Source organism: Podarcis vaucheri (assembly GCF_965113315.1).
Source record: "Podarcis vaucheri genome assembly, chromosome: 2".
Taxonomy (NCBI): domain Eukaryota; kingdom Metazoa; phylum Chordata; class Lepidosauria; order Squamata; family Lacertidae; genus Podarcis; species Podarcis vaucheri.
In genome coordinates this window covers 96,081,798-96,096,036 of record NC_138760.1, presented here as the reverse complement: position 1 = coordinate 96,096,036, position 14,239 = coordinate 96,081,798, and the positions used below count along the sequence as shown (strand labels likewise).

The 14,239-nt window shown below is 40.9% G+C and overlaps 1 protein-coding gene and 1 long non-coding RNA gene across 4 annotated transcripts in view; one reads left to right on the top strand and one right to left on the bottom strand.

The window, feature by feature from the left end:
• Nucleotides 1-14,239, top strand: part of GRM7 (glutamate metabotropic receptor 7) — a 435,430-nt gene that overhangs the window by 197,813 nt on the left and 223,378 nt on the right. The gene's annotated exons all lie outside the window — the stretch shown is intronic.
• LOC309525497 overlaps nucleotides 10,944-14,239 on the bottom strand; it is a 602,601-nt gene continuing 599,305 nt past the window's right edge. The window contains exon 3 of the long non-coding RNA XR_014216352.1: nucleotides 10,944-11,172. This is a non-coding gene — a long non-coding RNA (uncharacterized lncRNA). The remainder of the gene's footprint in view (nucleotides 11,173-14,239) is intronic.

Genomic DNA, 14,239 nt, shown 5'->3' with positions numbered 1-14,239 from the left:
GAACAGTTTCCCTCTGTCTTTTCCAAGTACTATTGTCAGGAAAATGTTTTCCTTTTTGTTGCACAGTTGATAGAATTTCTCCGTCTGTCAGCTCTTCCTAAAGCTCATCTGCAGGGGAGGAGCTTTAGAAGCAGCCTTTGCGAAAAGAAAAGGAGCTCAGCTTGAAAAATAGAGCTGGAGATGATTACAAGTAAAGTATATGTGCCGGGACAAAATTGAGATTAGTGCAAAATGATTATGAAGCCTGAGACTCAAACAGAATCAAGATTAAAATTCTTAAGGAGTTTTTAACTCTTCACTGATGAATATGTATTTGTGCCTTAGTAGAGGAATCACTAGCCACAGCTTTTTTGAGAGCTATATTGGATATTGTGAGCTTTTCTGCTTTGGACTCATGCTTACAGAAAAGGGAGGGGGAAAGCAGAGAGGGATCTTTCTTTCATTCCTTCCTTTTTCTGGCATGTTGTATCTCTTGCCTTCCATCTCAATACTGATTTTGTGTGTGTGTGTGTGTGTACATAGTTCTGGGTAAATGGTGTCTCTAATCAGTTTCTCATTTTCAACAGTGTGATATACAAGACACTATTTTGTTTAAGGACAGATATTTCTGTCAAGCTAGGATGAAGAAGGGGTGATAAAACATTCTTGTTTTGCAAGGCAAGACAGTAGTTTTCATCTTGGCATGTGGAAGAACAAATGGTAGCAGAACAAATGGAAGGACTGATTCTCCAACATGTGCTCCTGACAACTCAGAAACTGTTGGAATGTTTTCATTCATGCTTCCTTGCAGTAATGTGGGTAAATGAAAACATCCCTCAATCACTGAGAGTTGGTAACTTACCTAACACCAGTAGAATGGTCATGATTCATGCATTTGTTGAAATACTGGTAACCTGCCCAGCAAATGCACAGAATCCAGCATTGTTTTAGAACAGGAGAAGTTGTTTTTTGCTTGCATGCTGGATTTGGATATATTCAGACTGAAGCCATTGGCTGATTCATTTGTTGCTGTTGTAGTTAATGCAGCGATTTTCATGACACGTCGCTGTTGTAATGGATTGCAGAGATGCAGCAATGGATCCCAACATTGCATTTGATATGCAGGATGAGACAGGAGATGGTGGGCTGTGGATTTGCCACTTGCCCATAGATGTCGTTTTTAAAAAAGGTCACCATTTCAGTTCACAGATACATCTGAGGCTGTCTTATGCTGACTCATATTTGTCTGGATAGCTGAGTACTGTCTTCAAGGCAGGGGACCTGTTTGCTGCCTTGATTCTATTATAAAGGATTCAAGCAGGGGTGCTTGCTTCTTATAATTCTCACTCCAGCAGTCTTTCACCACATTTTAAATGTTATTTATTTATGTATTACAATGCCTTGCCTGTCTACGAAAAGATACTCATCAACTAAGAATAATAAAAAAACCTAACTAAACCATGTAACAAACAGACAATATCGCAGTAATCCCATCTAAAATCAGATAAGAGCATGAAACATGGTAGCCAGTTAAAAACATGATTAAATTGAAAGCACAGATTACAACACAGCAGCACAGAGAAACAAATTAGCTCAGCAGACCAAAAATGGCAACCAGTTAGAAATGTAATTAAAATAAAGACACAATTGCCACACAGGACAACAGGGGAAAACAAATTAACTCAGTATGCCAAGCATTCTTGGATGAAGCAGATTATCTTGACCCATTTCAATCTGACCTCAGACCAGTTTTGGCACTGTGATAGCTCTGGTTGCCCTGGCTAATGTCTCTTTTGGGGAAAGGGACTAGTGTGACCCTATTGGTTCTCCTTGATCTCTCAGTATGTTTTGATGCTATCAGGTATCCTCCAGGAGCAGCACTGGGGGTTGGGTCCATAGTGATACAGTCATTCTGCTCCTCTCTGCAGACCCACTTTCAGAGACTAGCACTCTGCTTAACCCAGTGACTGTTGAGCTGTGGGGTCTGTAGGGTCCTTTTCTGCCCCCAACACTATTTAACATCTATATGAAGCCATTAGGAGTTCTCATCTGGTGCTTTGGGACTCCAGTGTCATCAATGTGTAGACGAAACCCACTACATCCCTGCTACATCAGAATGAGATGTAGCTGTGTGGATGTTGAACCAGTGTCTAATGGGCTAGATGAGTGCCAACTAAATGAAGCTAAATCTTGATAAGATCTGTTGGGGGATTGCTCCTGGGTCTGTGTAGAGCCACCTTTGAAGATGGTCCAGCAACTATTGTAGAATGCTGCTGGTGGAGTGCTGACTGATGTTTCAAAATGCAGCCACATAACAGCTGCCCTGTAGGATCTGCATTGTTTACCCTTATATTACCAGTCCCAGTTTAAGGAGCTGAAGTTAATATGCAAACCACTGAATGTCTTGGATCCTAGTTCCACTTTCCCTTCCACCCTGCCCTGGCTATGAGGTTCACTGTCCTCTAGCAAAGCTTGCTCTCTCTACAGAGTCACAGGACAGGTTGCACCCAGTCCCTTTCCCTTGAGGTCTTGGTAGCTAGTCAAAACTTAAGCTTTAATACTGCCTCTGGTGAATGGAGCTTTGTCTCTAATGTGATGATTCTCTCTGGAGGTGGAATGTCACCAAAATTTAGCACAACATCATGGATGATACTTTGTCTTCCTCCCAGCTCCAATCACAGGGAGATGGTGGAAGATCATTGATGCCATGTGCCAAGCTGAATGTTGGAGACTACCCTCCTAAGTATGCCACAGCTGCTGAGATGAGCCCCCCCCCCATCTCAGCCTTAAGATCAAGAGAATGCTCCAAAAAGAGAATATGACAAAAATGGGAAGCAAATTCTGTGGAGCTCTATTTTTGTCTTTTGGGTTCAGACAGAAGCGATACCACTGGCACGATAAAGAAAAATGTCCCTGTGAAACTTCGTAACACTATTAAATCCAGAATGAATTTTAATGGTTGAGTTTTGAACAGCTTCTTTAAAAGAGGCTGCATTTGAATTGTTGACTTATGCTAACTGAAGCAGGACAAATGGCAACAGCATTATAGATTGTGCATGAACAAAGATATTGTTTATCTTCTTGAAGTATATTTCCAGGCCTGTCAGGGAACATGTAAGAGAGGGTTTAAGCAGCTTGTGCTTCTGACTGTGAATGCTATCTTGAAGCACAACCTTCATAATTTTCATGAACTTGAACTGAGATATTAGGGACATATTTGAAAAGTTAGATTTGATGAGGCTTTAAAACACAGTTTTATCATGTGGCATTACGAATACAAAGCTGAAGTCTTGCAAGATTATTTCCTCTAATACACTGCTTCATTTTGCTGCAGTGGATCATGTAAACCAGCATCTTTTTAAAAAAAATCCAATTTGTTTAAAGGGAAATAAACATTTTGAAACATATTCCCATTGCACATTCTTTTTCTGGGGAGCTGATGCTTCTAACATCCAGTGATAAAGAAGCAGAGGATTTGTGAATGAGAAAATGTGTTATCTTTTTAAAAAAGCATTCCCTATTTGACAGTCTACTACATCAAATTCATGGGAACATTCTGACCTTAAAAGAGGGTGGATTGCAGGGATGGTATTGTTTAATCCTTGAAACAATGTCCTAGCTAAGTCACATTTCCTCCATTTCAGAAGGCATTTGTTTGTGTTTTCAGCTGAAACATTTTTTGCTGAAACATCTCACAATATGCCTATACTGTGTAGGCATGAAGAACCCTTAAATCTAACACCCTTCTCCTTGTTCTTTTCATTATACAGCTTGTGAGAGGAGTCATTATACAAAGTTTTTCAAGTTTGTATTTATTGCAATATCCTGCACTTTTCAAATAGAACAACAGAAATGGAGATTGCTTTAATATGCACCCCATTAAAGTGAAAGGCTTAGAACTATCTGCATTAATGCCTCACACATAACAAAACAGCATGCTTTAAATCCACCAACTTTATTTACTTAAATCTTACTTTTTTCTAAGGCAAAAGCAAAAAAGAAAGAAAGATTCTAATATTTAGTAGACATGCTTATTGACTTTTCTCTTGCAAAATCATAATGCAAGCGTGTCCTGATCCACCAGCCCAAAAGTGGGTTCATGGGAATGGTTTGATGCAGGAATACCAAAGAAGAATGGCAAAAAAAAAGAATTCAGAGTAATCAGTTCTAGTGCTTTATTGTAAGAAAGAGTAAACTTGAAGCACAGCCTTCAGAGTCCTGCTGCCTTTGCAGACATGGGGCGAACATCACAACAGTGGGAGGTCATAATGACTTGTCCACACCCAAGCAACCATTTACACATGATTTATGCACAAAGCAGCACACATCAGTTTGGCCAGACCCTCCCATCAATCCACCTGGCCGCTGAGGCCATAGGTGGCAACAATTCAAAGTCTATAGATAACTTCTCTGCCTGGGCCAACAGCCCAACAGCCCAGGGTCAACAGATAAGCACAACATCAAAACAAGCCAATTAGTATATATCAAAACAAGTGAATATATGAGCTCATTTTTGCAACAACCCATCAGTCAAAGCTGATTATATTCATTTGTTTTAATATATCTTGACTACCAAGTGGCATTTGCAGGCCTTCTGGAACATTTTGCCATCGGTTCAACACAAAGCATTTAACACCTGGTACTTGGTTTTCCAAAGATGAATTTTAAAAGATTTATATATGCCTGTGAATGTTGTAGACTGCATTGTTAAATGTTCAGAATTCATAGCACAATTTATGTCTTGTTCTGTTAGGATTTTGGAAAATAACCAGATTAAGCCTAAATTATGTTGATTCAGGTCGTAGAGATGTGGATTATTCCCTCTATTTTGCAGGCTTTATCCTACATCATTACCTGATTATTATTTTTTATTATACTTATTTTTAATGCATTTATGCAGCAAGGGTGCATAGGCCTGCTGAGCTGTCCACCTTGTTGAGTTTTGGTAGAGAGTGGAATTGTTTTATTATTCTCTGCCTAAATTCCAGAGTGGATGGTGGGCTCTGACTGTCTTCTGTGACTCACTGATCACTGATGGGAAGGAGGGGGTCTGCGCAGACAGGGAAAGAAAATTAAGGGTAATAGGGGAAAATATATGCAAATACTTAGTCTTATTTTCTGTAGGTGGGTAAGGAGGACTTAATGAGTAATTAAGCCTTAATAGCCCACTTAGATAGTTCTGTCAAACTTGCGTTATACCATATTATATGGTGAACCCCAGTTAGTATTTTTAGTTTTCATTTTTATATCTGCTGAGTCTGTCTGGCTATTGTTCTTTCTTTCTTTCTTTCTTTCTTTCTTTCTTTCTTTCTTTCTTTCTTTCTTTCTTTTCCGTTATGGATTCTTTTGTGTGTGTCTGTTGTAAGCTACTCTCAGTAATGTGAATGCATTGTAAAAATGGGATATAAATCTGAGAATGCACATGTACTATTATTCTGCTATTCGTGGTGTTTTAAAGAGTATCATGAGCAAAAAGGGCACATCACAGTTCCACAGAGTTTACAGTTTTATTTCATTTATTATTTAGGTTTCTGCTTCCTAGTCACCCTTCAGCCAAAACTCCCAGAGTGACTTACAAAATAAAAAGAACAGTCAATAAACAACTAGAACAGTAATGAAAGAACCAGGTCTCCCCTGCCCCCTTTTCTGTTAATGAATTCCTCTGTCAACAGCCTCCTGTCAATTTGTGATCTGAATGTAGAGAAAGGGGAGGCAGGCAGGTAGGCAGAGTGCTGTGAGTTTAGCTTAAGGTAAAACGTCTTACAATTCAAAGGCTCTTTATGAGTATCTGATGCAAGGCTGGAATAGTTGCTGCAAATTTACAGAACTCTGCTCACTTCTACCAAGTTTCCCCCGGATATTTGTAAATATTGCAGAGATGCCATATAGTTCAACTGTGTCTCATCCAAAGGATACCAAATTCGTGGTGCTGTCCCTAGACATAAGTGCTTATGTTTAGTTTGTGCTTGTGATTTCATGTGTATTGTGCCAGGTTGATATGAGTGTTTGTAAAGTTGACAGAGCCTTTCTTTTCTCCAGGTCCTGCTTGTGCTCAGCTTTCCACATTTAGATACCATAGCCACCTAGTCCTTGATCTGAGGCTTTCATTCAATTATATAGGATGGGTGACATTATATTAACATATTCTTTACACACGTTTCAGTTTAGAATGGCAAATGTGGAGCACCTTTAAGTATTCGGAGAGCCTCATTGGGGTAGTTTTTTGTTTGTTTATTTGTTTGTTTGTTTCAAGTTGGCACTGAAGTCTCTGATGAAATTGCTGCTGCGACAATTGATTCTTCTGTGATATCAGGCACTGTTGCAATATAGCATGTTAGTAGGGTAAATGAGCAATACTCCTCAAGGTGAGGTTCATATATAGTACTCCAGTATCCAGCTTCTGACACTGGCCAAAAACAGACATCTCAAAAGAAAATGGTTTAGTAGGCTAATCTATCCCTAGAAGCTAGTATTGCTGATGTGTACTATTTTGAATGTTTTTTCTCTAACAGAAGAAGAAGATGACGATAAAGCAAAGGCATAAAAACCTGTGGCATTAAAACTTATGTTTGTAAACTGGACAGATGTCTATTTTCCAGTATTTTTTGAATTCATTCCTGGAAACAAAAATGAACTCTCCACTTTAAATTGTAAATGAAGCCTTTATTTTTATTTTTTAAAGCACCAATGTTACTTGATCTGGAAAACATCTTCAAAAATATTTCACCCCTGTATTTTCTTTCAGTACTGGTGAGGGGAACGATAGCTGCAGAAACCCAGAGAGGATCTTCCTCACTCTTTTGGTATCATGCAGGGATACACGATGTTCTGGAATGTTGAATTTAGGTATGGTTAGAAAGCACAAATTCAGCACCTCAAAGGTTTGGACAGCTCCACAGGACTTTAGCTCTATTCATGCATTACTTGCAGTCAGGTGTAAGTGTGTGGCAAGAGAGAGGGGAGCACCCACAGAATCACAGAACTGGAGAGTCATCTAGTCAGTGCTATGTTTTAAGCCCTGCCCCAACATTGTTTTCCCACCATCACCACAACAACTGTGTACCGTGCATGCTTGTGTGAAATCTAGGCATGGGGGAGAAATTATATTCAGTTTGCATTTATAGGTAAACCAAGCTAATTTGCACTTTCCAAAACAATTCTGGTGGCAATTCACACTTCTCCAAATGCCTATATTAGTGAAAATAACACAAAGTAATATAGAGATATAGAGAACTGAATTTAAAGCAACACAAATGAGAAATGAGATTCTCCCAACTCACAAGAAGAAATCCTAGTTCACAGGCAGGGCCTCCACAATCAGGACACTTCTTATTTTTGATCACACAATGTGGGGAGATGTGATGTTGAGGGTGGGGCTAAAGGCATGGACCTGCTCGGTGGTTGCTGCCAATGAGGCTGGTAGGGTGGAAGGCTGGGAGACCAGTAGCAGGTAGAGTCCAGACCCAGTAACAGGCAGAGCCACCCACCTGTGTTGGTTGTGCACAATATGGGAGGCAGGTTGAGCGCTGGCTGAGGGCAGATTGAGGTTAGTTAGTGGGGCAGTGACTCCTAATGGACCAGCAGCCACTGGCCCTGCTCCTCTCTCTATACACTCATGCTCTACACACAGGTAATAGTGGTTTGTATAAGCCAATACAACACAAACACCACAGCAGCTAGTTATCCTCTGTTGTTATGCAAATAGTAAGATTCTGCAGTGCCTGTTGCACTCACTGCTACTCCTTGCCTCTTTTCTTAACACTATGCCATGCTGCCTTCTTCCCTCCAAAAGCTACTTCCCTCCAAAAGCTACCAAGAGCCTCTTTTTTTGGAAGTGAGTTACTTCCTTAGATTTTACATCCTCCAATATTCATCAGGAGATGCCATAAACTTGGCTTAGTCATTCATACAAGAAGAAGAAGAAGATAATGGTAACAGAGTTTGCTGGAAAATATTTGCATTTCTTTTTCTGAGCTTTGAAACAGGTAAACAAAAAGTGTTCTAAAACCCCTAAGTGCTCCAGCTTTTTCAAAGTGCCTTGTTTTGAATTTAGATAAAAATTGTGCTGCAATATTTGATCCATATGTAAATAAATTGCCTACCCCACTCCCTTTCATTTGTGCTATGAGGCAAGAGACCGGAGCATGCCAGCTACAACTGGAATAGTTGAGAAGTCATTAAGGTGGACCCAGCTTCCAAAGCCAGCGATGCAGACATTACAGTAAAGGGATTATATTTCTGATCAGTTGGAATCATTGCTGTTAAACAGAAGTGGGTTTGAAAGACTGGCTTGCAGGGAATGGAGACTGTGCTCTATTACAAAACTTTTGAGACAGCCTACACAGCTGAAATTAGTAACAGCTCATAAATCTGCGAAGTTGTGAACTTTTCAACCCAGCAGGCAGATAAGCCTTTGAAGTTATTGCTCTTTCTTTAAATGTGCATACATTGCTTGGCCTTATAAATAGGTACAAGTTAGGTGTATGGAATCCACTGATTTGTCCTTGATTTGGGCAGGCTTTCACCCCCCCCCTTCTGTATCTGGAATAGTCAGCTTGCTTAATTGCTGTATATTGTTGGTCCTTCCTTCCGTTTCCACACAGTATGCGTTAAAAATATTCAAGGGCACGTTCTCTTACTTTAGATCACATCTGCACACAACATTCACGGTCCTAGTCTTGATTATCCTGGTTTACTGCATCAGCCTCCCTATTAATATTTCCAGCATGATTCCCCCCCCCCATGTTCAGCCATACTCTCAGATACAACTAGAAGAACTGTGTAGGAGGCTATGAGGGAGAACCTATTTTGAAAACCGCAGTGTGCTGTGATTTGTTAAGTAAATATATAAATATGGATTAACAAATTAAAACTGACACAACTGAGAACCAGGGAGCTTGAAAGTAAGGATGATACCAAACAAAACTTAAAGATGACAAAACAAAAGGTCCTTTTCCTAATCCTTACATGTTAAATAATGAAGCTGAATTCCCACGTTGTTTTTTGTGTGTGGAGGGGGGTGGACTTTGAATTGCTCCTGGTAGTTTAGATTTAAGCAAGTTCTCAGGCAGGCTAAGGCTGCTCAGTTCTGCAGAATTCTACAAACAGGGCTTCATGGTGAACTCAGACCCACCCATGGTGGGCAACAACATTAGAAAGGTTCCAGGCATCCTGCTGGCATGTGAATGCTAGATGCATAGTGGTTAGGGCCAAATTTGAACATGGATACATTGTATGGCTGAACAAATGGAAATAGGTTTCCGTATCAACCATGGGTTGAAATGGGTTTAGATAATCAGTTTTATCCTAGAAACTCTGGAGCTGAGATACCACTACACACTCAAGGTATCCTGCCCCCAAATGGCACATTTTAGAATGGTCAGAAATTACTCACACCATAGGTTCCAGAAATACATTTTATAGGCTGGAATGAACTACAGACTCCTTTAAAGGAGTCATTCACTATTATTCTTTCTTCCTTAACGAAGCTTCCTTTGGCCAAGTATATGGGATATGTCAATGTGTTCTGTGTCAGAGTGTAATTCTGAATTATATGGCTTCAACAGGCCAGGTCCAGAATTATACACACACACTTTGGCTCTTCATAGATAATGAAGACTGCACTGCACTGCAAAGTTAAGCTGAAAATGTCATTTAAACCTCCCAAAACTAATTTGCCAGTTCATTTTGGGGAAGCCTGACCACTCACATCCACTTTTTCTCTCATGGTAACCCAAAGGCTTAGCTTCTGTGATGATCTCTTGCTACTGTCACTTATCTATCCAAAGCCAATTTGGCCTTATGGAGAGGGAGAAGAGTTCTAGCTTTTAAAGAAAATATCTTTCTTTAAGGATTTGAGAGGCCATTTCTAACAAAACCAACAAAGTTCTATCATGTCACCTTAAAGACTGTTAGACTTGAAGGTACCAAAAGACTCTTTGCTATTTTTGCTGTAACATATTAACACAACTATTCCTAAGGAAGATTTTTTTTAAAAAAATGGTTTCATTTTATTTTACACTTTATTTCAGGTGAACTTTCAGATAAACATAGCAACACTGCTTGAGCTCTCTGTACTAGCTTGTACTAATTAATTGGTCAATCAATCCAGTTAGTCTGAAATTGCTTTTTTTAATGTCACTGTTCCAATATAGTTACTTTGCAGCTAGACCAAACCAGAAAGTTTGCTGGACACAGTGCCAAGCCAATATGTTTTGCTGCCTGAAACGAACACCAAATCTCTCTCCCCTCCCCCCACCCCGCAGCACTTAAACTCTTGTTGCACCATTCTGACATAAATCCCTACCTCCTTCTTCAGTTCCTCATGGTGCAGCCTGAAGCTGCTCACCTCACACTGCTGCATAGCAAGCCCAGGCCTGGCTGGACAGCAAAGGATGGACACAGCTTGATGTAGGCACATTTTTATCACTAAATAAATCCTAAACCTATGTACTTGGGAGCATGCCCCTTTAATCACAGTGGGATTTACTTCTGAATAAAAATGCATAACTTACTTGGGCTGCAAGATTCGTGACCACAGTAGCTTTCAAACTATACATTAAAAAAGAGCACACCTTTCGGCATTTAATAAGAACCAAGTCATCTTAGTAGTCAAGTCTCTCCTGCTTGTACACTCAGCGACAGCTACAGGGGAGGGACTGCTAGAACCAGCAAGGACTAGATTTCCCACTTGCCTTCCTGTACCCCCTAAATATTCACTTTCACTCTCTCTTATATGTTTATGCCCTCTGCCTCTTTGGTGTGAACCTCAATGCATCAATGGTTGTGTGTGTGTGTGTGTGTGTGTGTGTACATGCATATTTAACATGTTAAGATTTTGTTGTTTTGAATTTTTTTAAATTGTAATGCAATTTTTTTTGCATTTGTGTGCTACTTTCTGCAAGCCATCTTGAGGGACTCTTTTGACTGCATGTACATAAACAATAAGGGACGCGGGCGGCGCTGTGGGTTAAACCACAGCGCCTAGGACTTGCCGATCAGAAGGTCGGCGGTTCAAATCCCCACGATGGGGTGAGCTCCCGTTGCTCGGTCCCTGCTCCTGCCAACCTAGCAGTTCGAAAGCACGTCAAAGTGCAAGTAGATAAATAGGTACTGCTCTGGCGGGAAGGTAAACGGCGCTTCCATGCGCTGCTCTGGTTCGCCAGAAGTGGCTTAGTCATGCTGGCCACATGACTGTACACTGGCTCCCTCGGCCAATAAAGCGAGATGAGCGCCACAACCCCAGAGTCGGCCATGACTGGACCTAATGGTCAGGGGTCCCTTTACCTTTACCTTTACCTAAACAATAATAATAAGCATCCCAGGTGCTGAGACTAGTTGCCTTTTCTTGTGGGTTCTGGCAGTGGACACTGCCTCGGATGACTTTAATGAGAATTAGACAAAGGAATGGATGGATAGGGCTACCTGGTGGCATGAACCATGGCAGTTAAATGAAACTCGGTAAAATCCAGTGGATGGTTGAGGGTGAAGGGAAGAGCTGCTTCCTTCATGCTATGCCAGCTATCTTCCGTGCTTGCTCCATGCTTCTGGAAACAAGATGCAAGACTAGATGGGTTTGTAGTCTCATGCAGCACAGCCACTTTTATGGTCTACTCTGCTCTGATCCACTGCCTCGCCTGCAATAGTCAACAGAACTCCAGGAGTGGGCTTCTACAGGTAGTGGGAGAGGTCAGATGAAGAGAATGCAGGCAGTGATCAGCAAGGTTGTTGGAGCCCAAGATCCTTTTCATATGTTGGCTGTTACTCCTCTGTGTGTCCACTCATGATGGGGTGGAGGCAGCAATATGGTAAGCACAGGGCCCTGTTCACTGAACATGTGGACAATTGGTACCATGTGCATTTAATCTGCTGATGGCCAACAGCCCTTGGCATGAAGTTGGCTATCATTCTATATTTCAAATCCATAGGAAAAAAGAGAAGTAAGGAGGATTGTGGCGTATCATTTCTTTCCGATTTCAGTCCTCAAGCAGGAGCCTTATTGCATATGTTGCAAACAAAATCGTAGCTGCAATATTCATTAGGAAGGAAAAGAACAAGCCAGCTCCTACAACAATTTTTATAGCCATTTAATGGCGGGATAATGATTTAATTTATCTTTTCTGGAGGCCAGGATTTTTCAATGTCTTTATTGCGGTGTTGACAATGTTGTGATAAATTTACCAGCCCTAGCTAAGCTATTTTGCTTCATCACCTAGTAACTGGTAAAATTTTGTTAACAGCCATAATGCAATGCAAGACAGAAAGGAGCTCATTTATCTGCTACAGTCTCATTGTCAACCAACGCTTATGTAGCATTTGAGAATATTCCTGCTGATATAGAACACTGGTGAGTTTGAACTTCAAGGGCAGGGCAATCCAAACTCTGAATCCATGGTGCTGGAAGGGTCTAAATGTGGCAAGGGTATCACTTCACCCAGCCTTGCCCCAGCTCTGGTGGCAGCAGTGAAGTCCTCCCAGTGATGAACACCTCAACACACGTACTCCAAATGTGGACAGAAGCTACCACTGGTGGTATCCCTATCATCAGTAGTCAGTAAAAAAACTCCTAATTCAGAAACTACCCAGCAGCAGGGATCCAGGCCTCTTTGCTGCACTAACCTGTAAACCAGCCCAACAAAAGTGCATTTTTCTATGCCCCTCCCACCTTCCACCCTGGCTGGCATCAGCAGCAGGACTTAGTGGGTGAAGCTCTGGTTGTGCTGCTCCATTAATTCCTGCTGCTTCCAGATCTGGACTGCTGCCTCAGAGTGATTCATGTGCTTATATATTTGCTTACATATTTGCTTCTAAAAATATGCCCACCTGATGTAAGACCTGCTCCCTTAATTGCAACGATAATAGACATTGGGTTTAAATAGATGTAACCTGGACACATCAACTATGTTTTTGTTGCAGAGGTAAGGTAATCAGGATGGAATGTGTGGCATTATTTCATCTGTTTGAAAGCTATACTGTGTGATATAACACCATCCCTTTCCTGATACAGAAGGCTGCTTCAGTGACGTAGTCATACACATAGACTTATATGACTAATTGGAAGCTTGAAAAAAATTAATGAGTTAATTAAAATATGCCAGAGTGAAATGGATGGCGAATGAACCATTTAATTTTGTAGCACCCCATTATGCCTGTTTTGGTTTGACCAAGGGCTGATGAAGATGACCTCTAGTTGTGTGGCAGTGTAACATGACATTGTTTCCTTCCCCAAATAAATTACCTAGTCCTCATAAAGAATTGGGCAATTTGATTCATGTAGCTATTTGGTTCATGACAGCAGGTGTGCTTGAAGTGCTCACAATGTAGGCTGCTTCATGATTGTCACTTCTGTGAGATGGTTCTGAAAGCAACCAGTAAATTAAATTCTGAGTTTTGTTTGTGGAAGTAGCAACATTATAGTCAAGTCTGCATGCAGTATTTTTATGTTTCATGCACGCCCTCACCCTGGGTTCTGGAGGTTATATGTAGGTATAATGACTAATAGCCATCAATAGCCTTTTCCCGAATGGATTTGTCTAATACATTTGTACAGTTGTTCAGTTTACCGTCTGTCTGAGGAGTCCTATTTTTGGTGACATGATTTCCAAGAACGGGCTCCGTTGCCCATATGCAGTCTGAAGGTCTCAAAAGAGAATGACTCTGCACTGATTTGAGGCAGAGTGATAACTGATGGGCTAGCTTTATTTGTATACCAATATGCTGGGCTGTTTTGTTAATAGAGCATGGAAAATACTTTAAGCTTCTTTGGGGAGGTATGCTCATTAAATTTATCTGTGAGGGTGCTAGCACAGATGTCCCATGGCTAGTTTAAAAAAGGGGGGAGATGGTTCTGAAATAAGAAACCTGTTTTGGTCGGAGAATTTGTTTAAATAAGCTAGTGTCTACCATCCTTTACAATCACAATTCCTTTTCCCTGCTCACTTCAGTTGTGGCCTTCCTGCTGCCTCTGCACTGTCATTATGCTTCCAGTTAGGTTTGCAGATTCCACGATTATTCGACAGTCCTCACTGCTCAGGCATTGAGAGAGTTAACAGTTGTCTTATAGATGCTCTAGAGAGACAGTAATGGAACAGAGCTTGGGTATCCCCACACCCTAAACTAAATGAGGTCTTATTTTATCACACAGATGTTATAAAAATAAAGCTTATATCAATCATATAAGACTGGTGCATAGATTCTCCACTTGTACATTGGATCGGGCAGATTTCAATCTGATTGGCTTGGAGGTTCCAGACAGTTGGAC